Raw genomic sequence first — 11,371 nt, forward strand, 5'->3', positions numbered from 1 at the left:
AAATGTGATCCAAAGGGTTGTGCATGTGGTCAATTACATTGTTTCAAGAGCACTAAACCACAGACAATTCAAACAGTTAATCCAGGACTATGACACAGAGTACAGCGATTTAGTGTTGCACAGTGAAGTAAGATGGTTGTCCCGTGGAAGGGTGCTGGAGCGATTTCTGAGCCTCCTTCCTGAAATCAACAGTTTCTTGGACAGCAAGGGGAAACACCAGCCAGAGCTGAAAGACCCACACTGGATCATACAGCTGGCCCTCCTTACTGACATTACCTGTCACCTGAACACTCTCAACTTGCAGCTCCAAGGAAGAGACAAGCTTCCAAGTGACATGCTGAGGGCAGTCAGAGCATTCCAAAACAAAATAACTGCTCTGTAGATACCTGACAGAGAACTCATCCACTTCCCTAAACTCAGAGCAACAACCACAAGTGACCCATCTCTGCAGCAGCATTTCAGCTACAGCAGATTTGTTGAAGTTTTGGAGGAGCTGAAGGGTGAGTTTGAATCCAGATTCAGTGATGTGACTGAACATAAGGAGATTTTAAATTTTATTGAAAACCCCTTCCATGTGGATGTGTCCTCCCTCACGTCAACCATCACACAGCTCTGCCCTGGTGATCGTGCTGCTCTGGAGAGTGAAATAATTGAGCTGCAAACAAACAACATTCTCCAAGTTGAACTCAGGCAGGTGTTGGCCACTTCTGGAGTTTGGTTTCTGAAGCAGACTTTCCCACTTTGAAACCACTTGCACAGAAAGTGATGTGTTTCTTCATGAGCACATACACCTGTGAGTCAACATTTTCGACCATGAACACTATCAAGAGAAAACAGAGAAACCGACTGACCCATGGTCATCTTGAATGCCTCACTGTGATTGCAACAACCAAATACAAATACAACATGAAGAAAGTCAAGGACATGCATGCCAGCTTCCGCTCATCACAGTATTAATTTAAATCTGGTCTTAAATGAAAATCCATCGTTATTACTTTTTTGTTGTTTTGTTGTTACGGCCTGTGGGCCGATGCCTGCAGTTCAGTTGGTTCAGTGTGTCACTTCCTTGCAGTGGTAAGGGTGAGCTGTGTGTTTTAAGCCTTGATGTCTCCCTTTCAGTGGAAAGGTGACTGTGGCCAGGGAATCTTTTAACATTGTTCTGTTGGTTTCCTGGTTCTTTTTTGGAGACCGGTATTTTGTGTTAACCGATTGCATGACTGACTATCCTGGTACCTTTTTGCAGGCCAGCGTTTTGAGTTCAACCTGACGGTGTTGTTGTTTATTTTTGTTAAATAAAATAAACTCCTGTTTTTTAACAAGGCATATGTCTCTTTGTCCTCTCTTTCGCTGACCAGTCCTGGGAATAACATAATTTTATTACTCCCCTCATCCCCTTAAGTCTTGGATGTAACACCAATTTATATGAAGAAATGCACATTTGCAAAGGTGACTTAGCATGTTGTCATAAAAGTGGCTCTCCTTTTGATTTTGCAACGCCAATGTGGCTCTTGTCAAAAAAATAGTGAGGATCACTGCTCTATGCAAACAGGTGGATGTTGTTTTCACAGTGGTGCGTGGCACAGGGCAAAGTCCTAGAGACTTGGTCAGTGGTAGCGATACTACACTTTCTGCAGTCTGTGTTGGACAACAGGAGAGCTGCTTCTCCCCTCCGCGTTTATATGTCGCTGCCCCTCATCCTGTGGCGATGGCTGTCTTGTCGACGGCTTCGGGCCTTAATTGGTGAGACCTTTTTGGTATAACTCATCCAGTACTAAAGCACCGCCTCTGGCATTCAGTAGGAAAGAAATAGAACAATAGTTACGCATGTAACTACGGTTCTATGAATTCTGGATGACCGCCAGAGTTCTCTGTCACTCAGACTTCCGCGAGAAGATCCAGTTGGAACAGATCCCCGGGTGACTTCCGGAATATACAGATATTCTCCGGTCACCTAGGTGTCATTGGTGGCTTTGTTGGTATAATTACTCGACCTTCGCGTGCACGAGATGGAACATCCGGTGCTAAAAAACGCCTCTGGCAGTCATCTGGAATTCATAGAACCGTAGTTACATACGTAACTATCGTTTGCTTTTATGGCGGGGACGGAATTGGAGGACGCTCAAATCACACTGCTCAATCTTTTTTTAAGCCACCTGGAAGGAGCAGGCACATATGAGGGGCCACCTGGGACAGAATTCATACTTGGTCTTCCACACACTACTATAATCTCGCATATACACCACTTTACTCATACACACACACAATTTTACTCCTTTTACCTGTATGTTTGAGAGTGTATAGTCATGTATGTGAAAGAGTATAGTAGTGTATGAGAGAAAAAATAGTAGTGTATGTGAGAGAGTACAGTAGTGTATGTGAGAGAGTATAGTTGGGTATGTGAGAGAGTATAGTAGTGTATGTGAGAGAGAACAGTAGTGTATTTGAGAGAGTATAGTAGTGTATGTGAAAGAGTATAGTTGTTTATGCAAGAAAATATAGTAGTGTGTGTGAGAGAGAATAGTATTGTGTGTGAGTATTGTGTAAACATGCAACAGTCTCGCCATCCGTCAGCTGCTTATGTTACCCTTGGGGACTTTAATAAAGCAAAGCTTTCAAAGGGCCTGCCAGAATCCTGCCAGAAGGACAGTTACAAAGCTGTCTCTTTACCTGCATTTGGGAAATCGGATCACGTGTCCATTCTCCTACTACCCAAATATAAACAGAAAATATTGCGTGAAGCTCCAATGAAGAAAGACTGTTATGTTCTAATAATGTTATGTTCTAATAACATGGTCACACTGTGATACATGGGTTTGCTGTATGTTGCTAAATAGTGGTTACGGTTCCTTTAAGAGACTGTGGGATTATTGTGGGATGCGACGTGACGTGTAATGCGCGCGCATTGTAAAACAAGGAAGTGTTGATCGACACGAGTCTGAAGTAAACAAATGCAGTGTACGTTCTGAAGCAACACGTGTGCGTGTCAGTCTTTCACACACAACATTTGGCGACAAGGATGGCTGGATTTAGCCTTCCCCCACCCGAAGTGTTTCTCGCGGTACCCGGGGAACCCGCAGTGCCATGGACACGGTGGCTGACAGGTTTTAATGCCTATGTTGATGCGCTCGGATTCTCCGACGACGAGCTTCCCGACAAGCGAAAGACCGCTATCCTCGTCCACTGCCTCGGTACCGAGGGCCAGCATGTTCTTGGAGCGCTCGGCTCAGCAACAGCTTTCGAGGATACAGTCAAGCTGCTGACGGACCATTTCTCTGGGAAACAACGTGTCCTGATACGGCGGTACAGACTCAGGAAGCGCCACCAACGACCCGGCGAGTCCATACAGACTTTTGTAGCTGACCTACGTGAGCTGGCACGAGCCTGTGAGTATGGAGCATTGCATGACCAAATGATCAGAGACCAGCTGATAGAAGGCACGTCATGTGACAAGACACAGGAAAAACTGCTTATGGAACCTGATGATTTGTCACTGACTGATGCAATCAAAATAGCGTTGCAAGTGGAATGTGCTCTAGAATGCTCTACTCTGCTGACCAGCCCTGCTCACCACACAGCGTTAGCGCAACAGCTGCAGCGCACAGAAACGTCACAGTTTTTCCCGCCCACTGATAGCGGTGACAGCCTGCCTGTGCAACAAATGAATAGACAGCACCCCACTGTGGGCTCCAGACACAATTGCGGCAACTGTGGATCCAGTTCTCATGCTACAAGAGCATCACAGTGCCCTGCCCGTGGACAGGTTTGCAGAAACTGTTCTAGATTAAACCACTTTGCTAAAGTCTGTCGTTCAGCTCCAATCAATGAAGCACGGCAGCACAGGCTTCCTCAGTCCACTTCCGGATACACAGAAATTAGTAATATCCGTTCTACACAAGTGTCATTCAAAACTTGCACAGTGCGGCTGGGGGAGGTAAGCATGGCACTCATCCTGGACACTGCGGCTGCAGCGTCGCTCCTCAATTTGGCCACATACAGGAAATTCTTTTCCCGCATGCCACTGGGACCCCCATCCACAAGCCTGCGGGGATATGCAAATTCTGCCATTGATCTTGTGGGCACAATTGACCTGCCTGTCCGCTATGGTACGATACATCTTCCCTCCTTCCCTTTTCATGTGGCACAGCGGGGAACCAACCTTCTTGGCCTCGATCTCTTCATTGCACTGGGCTTCTCTCTGATGGACAATAGTGGAAGGGCTATAATGCAGGTCTTCCCAACGATGCACCAGCAGTGGCCAGCGCTGTTCGACGGCCTGGGCCGCTTGACAGCATTCACTCATCGGCCCCTGGTTGACCCTGCCGTGACACCAGTTATGCAGCCCCTCAGGCGCCTGCCACTCACCTTCCGGGAGGGCGTCACTGCAGAGCTCACCTCCCTGCTAGAAGAGGGCATCATCGAGCCAATAAATGCAGCACCTTGGATCTCAAACCTGGTGGTCGCACAGAAAAAGTCAGGGGGCCTCCGGGTCTGTGTGGATCTGCGACAGGTCAACAAAGCTGTCATTCCAGACAAATATCCTTTACCTACAGCTGAGGAGCTCACCTCTCTTTTCCATGGATCAACGGTCTTCACAAAGTTGGATTTACGCCAGGGCTACCTGCAAGTTCCCCTTCACCCGGCCAGCCGGGACCTGACAGCATTTGTGACACACGCTGGGGTGTTCAGGTACACACGCATGCCGTTTGGTCTTAGCTCTGCCCCCAGCTGCTTCCAAAAGGTCATGTCTACAATTCTCGCTGGGGTCCCGGGGACAGCAGTTTACCTGGACGACATTGTGGTGCATGGGCCAGACCAAGCCACCCACGATGCCCGCTTACACAGAGTGTTTGTGGCCCTCACCAAACATCACCTGACACTGAACGGGGAGAAATGTCTCTTCTCAGTACCGACTGTGGACTTTATTGGATTCCGCCTCTCAGCTGATGGCATTGCACCTCTCTCCTCCAACGTTGACGCAATACAACGCATCCCTGAACCAACCTCCATCACACAGGTTGCATCGTTCCTAGGAATGACGGCTTATTATTTGCGTTTCCTGCCCAACTACTCACAAACGACAGCACCCCTCCGGCAGCTCCTGAAGAAGGAGGAGCCGTGGGCTTGGTCACCACAGTGCTCTGAGTCATTTTTCATGCTGAAAAAACAATTAACCTCACCTCCAGTCCTCGCCCATTTCAGCCTCTCGAGCCCAACCTTCATCACCTGCGACGCCTCCACTGCTGCAGTTGGAGCTGTCCTGTCGCAGCTTCATGACGGCACGGAGAGGCCAATCGCCTTCGCATCTCGGGCCCTGACACCCAATGAGCAGCGGTACTCCGTGGGTGAACGTGAAGCATTGGCCTGTGTGTGGGCGTGCGAGAGGTGGCACATGTATGTCTATGGCCGTCATTTCACCATCAGGACGGACCACCAGGCCCTCACAACGGTGCTCTCCACGTCAGGTTCGGGACACAAGCCTCTCCGACTCCATCGCTGGGCGGAACGCCTCCGCCAGTACCACTATGACCTCATCTTCACGCCGGGCAGGGAAAACGTGGTGGCAGATCTCCTTTCTCGCTCCATCGCAGCCCCAAACCCTTCTGTACCATCACACGATGAAGAACCAGCTCTCATCCAAGCGCTCTATGCACCATTGCAGCCAGTAGTCACACTGGAGGAACTGAACACTGAATCAGGACGAGACCCGATACTATCCAAGCTGTGCACCTACATCAGAAACGGCTGGCCGTCCCACATCCCGGAAGAGTTGAAACCGTTTGCTCGGGTGAAAGATGAGCTCTCCTGCTGGGCAGACACGTGTGTCTCGAGGGGGCTCTGCACCGTCGTCCCAAACACTTTGCACTCAAGCAGCGGTGCCGTGAGTTGGTGTGGTGGCCAGCCATCGACCGCGATATTGAACATCTGGTCCAGGACTGCTCAGCGTGCCTCCTCAGTGGGAAAACCGGACCCCCTTCAACCCCTCACCTGCAACCGCTCCCCTGGCCTTCACGTCCCTGGGAACATGTACAGCTGGACATCTGTGGGGAGATCCATGGCCGTGGTGTTCCCCACCACCAGCGCTTCCTGGTGGTCGTTTACGACCTCCACTCTAAGTGGCCGGAGGTTGTGCCAGTGGGGACGGTGACGTTGCACGTCATGGTTCGGATACTGGATGGCCTCTTTGCCCGCTGGGGTGTGCCTCGGGCCATAACAACAGATAATGGCCCGCAGATGACGTCTGCAGAGTTCTCTGACTTTCTTGCCAGCAGGAGTGTCAAGCACATCCGAACCGCTTTTTACCACCCACAGGCCAACGGTGGAGTAGAGCGTTTTAATGCAACACTGAAGAACGGGATTCGTGCACACCTGGCCCAAGGCTGTGCATTCGAGGAGGCACTCAACCAGACCCTTGCTGCACTACAGAGCAAGCCATCACTCCACCACGCTTGTGTCACCAGCGTTTCTGATGCTCGGACGAGAATTGGGACTGCCATTACACAGGCTCCGAGCACCAAATAGTGATTTTCCCATGCCCTCCCTGGCCCGAATCCGAGAGACTGTTGCTGCACGGCAGCAGGAGACGAGGGAAAGGGTGGACAAGAAGTGCAGGGCGAGGCCACCGTCCCTTCAGGTCTCAGACTGGGTCAGGGCTCGACGGCCGCAGCGACACAACAAGTTGGCCTCGTTCTGGTCCCAACCCAGACAGATCAGTCGCCTTCTTGGCCCCGCCACATTTCTGCTCGACGACGGATCACGGTGGCATGCTAGTAGGCTGAGGAAAGTCCCGGCACCCCTCTCTGAGCACTTGGCCACGGCACGAGCCCAGTCACCATTCCCCTACAACATGGCCACTGATCCGGGCCCACCCCCGGCCCCGGTTGCACCCCCCGCAGCTCCACGCCAGGAGGTTGTGGTGCCGGACCCGAGGCCGGTGCGGGCCAGGGCTCGGCCTGTTGCCTTGCAGGACTATGTCACGAATTACCATGTTTAGTCTAGCGGTTGTCTTCACAGATTCTTGCCTAGTACATTTTCATATCTTGATTAGATGTTCAGTTTTCTTGACAAATGTTTGGGTTGGTTGTTAGTTGGGGTGGTATGCTGTTTGCTTTTTCGTGGGGGGAGGAAAATGTTATGTTCTAATAATGTTATGTTCTAATAACATGGTCACACTGTGATACATGGGTTTGCTGTATGTTGCTAAATAGTGGTTACGGTTCCTTTAAGAGACTGTGGGATTATTGTGGGATGCGACGTGACGTGTAATGCGCGCGCATTGTAAAACAAGGAAGTGTTGATCGACACGAGTCTGAAGTAAACAAATGCAGTGTACGTTCTGAAGCAACACGTGTGCGTGTCAGTCTTTCACACACAACACGCATTGCTCCAAGACGCGTTGGACAACGTGGATTGGGAGATGTTCCGTGAGTCCTCGGATGACGTCGGTGAAATGGCGGAAGTGGTTGGGAGTTACATCAATCTGCTATACTGCAAGACCATACAGGCTGTCAAAATAAAAGTCTTCCCAAATCAAAAACCATGGGTAGATGGAACTGTCAAGGCAGTATTAACAGCATGGACTTCCACCGGGGTCATTTCAGGTGACATGACTATAAAGTTGCAGCCTATGGCCTGAGAAGGACTGTGAAAGATGCAAAGCGGCGATATAAGGACAAAGTGGAAGCTAATTTCAATATGGGTGACCCTGCACAAGTGTGAAAGGGCCTGCGGATTATGATTGACTTTAAGAACAAGCCCTACTCGTTGAGTAGCTCTGCCCCCTCTCTTGCTGATGAATTAAATACTTTTTATGCATGGTTTGAGACAGACTGGGGAAAAAACAACTTTATTGCAGATATGGCTGAGGAAATGGCAAAGGACAGGGAGACCCCATTCATTGTCACTGAGAGTGATGTGAGGAGGGTCTTCAAGGGCGTGAATGGGAAAAAGCCTGCAGGGCCGGACCAGATTCCTGGGAGGGTCTTAAAATCCTGTGCAAACCAACTAGCCCCAGTGTATACTAAAATCTTTAACACATCCCTGGCCCAAGCTGTCGCTCCATCTTGCTTCAAACAGTCTGTCATTATCCCTGTGCCAAAGAAAAATACCCCATCGTGCATGAATGATTATCGTCCTGTGGCCGTGACATCAGCAGTGGTGAAATGTTTTGAGAAGCTGATAAAGAATTGCATTAGTTACTGACTGCCCAGCTCATTTGACACCCTCCAGTTTGCGTACAGGGAAAACAGGAGCAGGGATGATGCCATTTGCAATCTCTTACACACCTCTCTGACCCACCTTGATGAGGGGAGAGGGAATTATGTGAGAATGCTGTTTATAGATTACAGCTCGGCATTCAATACCATAATTCCCTCTCGCCTGATCCAGAAGATGAGGTCGCTGGGAATCAACACCCAAATATGCAACTGGGTGCCCAGCTTCCTCACTGATCACCCCCAGGTGGTCAGAGTAGGGGGAGGTGTAATTTCAGGACCCCTGATCCTCAACACTGGTACCCCCCAGGGGTGCGTTCTGAGTCCACTGCTCTACAACATCTACACGCATGACTGCATAGCCTCCAGCAGCTCAACCTCCATCATCAAGTTTGCCGATGGCACCATGGTGCTGGGTCTCATCACTGGCAACAATGAGCAGGGCTACCTGAACCAAGTAGCAGACCTGGCACTGTGGTGTCAGACCAACAACCTGGCCCTAAATTTCAACAAAACTAAGGAAATGGTGGTGGATATCCGGAGGAAGCAGGGCAGTGGACTCACCCCACTCATCATCAGTGGGGAACCTGTGGAGAGGGTCCCCAGTTTCGAGTACCTGGGGGTGCACCTCACTCAGGATCTCTCATGGTCTTTCCACACACAACACCTGGTTTCCAAGTCAAGGCAGCGGCTGTACTTCCTTCGGCGGCTGAGGAAGTTCAAGGTCTCCCCCTCCATCCTGAGGACCTTCAAATCTGCAGCTGTGGAGAGCATCCTCACAGGCTGCATATCAGCCTGGTACGGAAGCTGCAACGCACGAGACCGGGCTGCCCTGCAGAGGGTGGTGCCCTCAGCAGAGCGAACCATTAGGTTAATCCTCCCCACCCTGGAATATACATACAGCAAGAGGCTGAGGGCAAGAGCCAGGAAAATCAGGCAGGACGCCTCTCAGCCAGATGCTGGCCTCTTCACCCTGCTGCAGTCAGGCAGACGCCTACGCTGCCTTTAAGCTCGGACTGAGAGACTGAGGAGGAGCTTCTTTCTTGCTGAGTTCGCACCAAAAAATGATTTGGTCCTTTGTTCGTGCTGCCGCTTGAGTTTGAGAGAGTCTTCCTCTTGTGACCGCCAATTCATTCTCAACCATGGCCGGTCTTTACGTTTTGTGGAAGTACCAGAGAAAAAAACTACGCAGTCGTTTAGGATTCATAATATCACCCGTTCCATAAAATATTCAAATCTAGAAACCTCCGGGAGCTCCGGCGTGAGTCCAGGAGCTCTATATCTAAATTATATGTAAGGGATAATACATAAAACGCCAATCATTATCGGAAAAATAAGCCCCGACAGAGAGTATAGTTGTGTGTGTGTGAGAGAGTTTGAATGAAACGGAGTTTGAATGAAACGGAAGTGAAGCACGACACCTCCACTGCACGTCGGTGTCCTGTTCGGCCTGAAAGGGCTTATTTTCGATAATGACCGGCAACGTTCTATACATTATCCCGCTTATTACACGGCTAATTAACTTCACATGGTGTGTCTTTTTAAAATGTATTTGTTACCAGCATTAGTATTGTTGATCAGCAGAGAAATAGTCCGCCAGAGACGTTGACGACGCATAGCAACCGAAGACGCTGGGGTTGACAAGTCCCCGGACTACTTGCGGAGTGATACCAAAGACGTTATTAGAGGCAAAAAGTCCTTTGTTTTTTCAATTATACTTAGCAACGGTGAATTATCAAATATAATTCACCGCCGGAAGTTGTGAAGAGCCCATGCAAGTGAACGGAGCGTTCCACGGCATTGAGAAGACCCGTGTAATAAAAGATTATATAATATATAGATATCTTTATAATATAATATTGTAGCGTCACAGGGTTTGGGAGATGGGGGCGGGCCTTAGCGGGGGAGCTCTCGTGGGAATTCGGCTTCGCAGGATTTGTTGTGGTTACCGGTGTGGGTACCGGATTGACTCGGCTGCCAGATCGACTCGGGGTCCTAGATGTGCAATAATGACGCACTTGAAAACGTTGTCTTTTAAATGCGCATGCGCGTTTCATTCATTCCCATGTTATTCCCAAGTGTTAATGATCTCCTTTTGTTTTCTAATCTATGAATAATAATGTAATGTACAAAGATTGATCAGATAATATTTGTGGCTTTAGATTGATGGCTAACGGGAGCTAATAAACGTTTGGGGGGGGGGGGGCTTTCATCATTATAGGATTAGTTTTGTAGGTGATAATTACTTTAACATATGTGAAAACAAAAATATATGTGTAACCGAGCGTTTTATTGTTGCCTATACTTGGGTAATATATAAAAGCAGAATCTCTTAACTCCATTCACTGAACGGGGCGATCCACTTTATTTCCAGCGCTCCCAACACAGAGTCAAGACAGGGACCCACACACACACTTCCGTTCTCCTCCTTCAGAATAAGAGTCCCTAACTGGAACTGGGTTACATATGCATTCATCAGTGCTTTTAGACGTGTTTCCAATGGCTCTGTTTGTGCGAAAGAAAGGGCTGTGTTCAATGAAATCAAAACCAAAACGGATTGAGCCTTCTTTTAATGTCCATGATTGAGCCCCGTTGATAAACAACCCTTCCGGGTTTTGTCCGTTGGCTTGTGTCGATACGTCAAGTGTCGGTACGTCATCTGTAAACGGAGGACCCCGAGTCGATCTGGCAGCCGAGTCAATCTGGTACCCACACCGGCGTCAGTGTTGTGCCTGAACGCATTCATTAAACGATAGTTCATGAACTCGTTCATATTTTGGGCGAACGTGAACTGAACGTACTGTATTACTGCCTGATGAGCGTTACTGTGACCTTGTTCATTCTGGTGTCTGTGAACGGCACGCTCACTCGGTTTAACTTCGTTCAATAGGGGGGTTATTTGTTTATCAACACGGCGGATGCGCGTGCAGAATGCCAAGTTGTTTGACCAGTTGCCATGGTTATCTCCATGTGGTTAATTTGCAGTTGCGGTGTTGTCAGCTTACTGTTACATTAAACAATAATCACAAAATGTGGTTATATGCTATAGACCCTATAGTATCTGTCGTATAAAGGCTGGAACGAATTTCAAATTATAAATATGTACACTTTATGTTGAAAGTATAGCCCGTCGCGATTCCCATTGAAACGAATGGCGTGGT

The sequence above is a fragment of the Pollachius pollachius genome (assembly GCF_949987615.1).
Source record: "Pollachius pollachius genome assembly, chromosome: 16".
Lineage (NCBI taxonomy): Eukaryota > Metazoa > Chordata > Actinopteri > Gadiformes > Gadidae > Pollachius > Pollachius pollachius.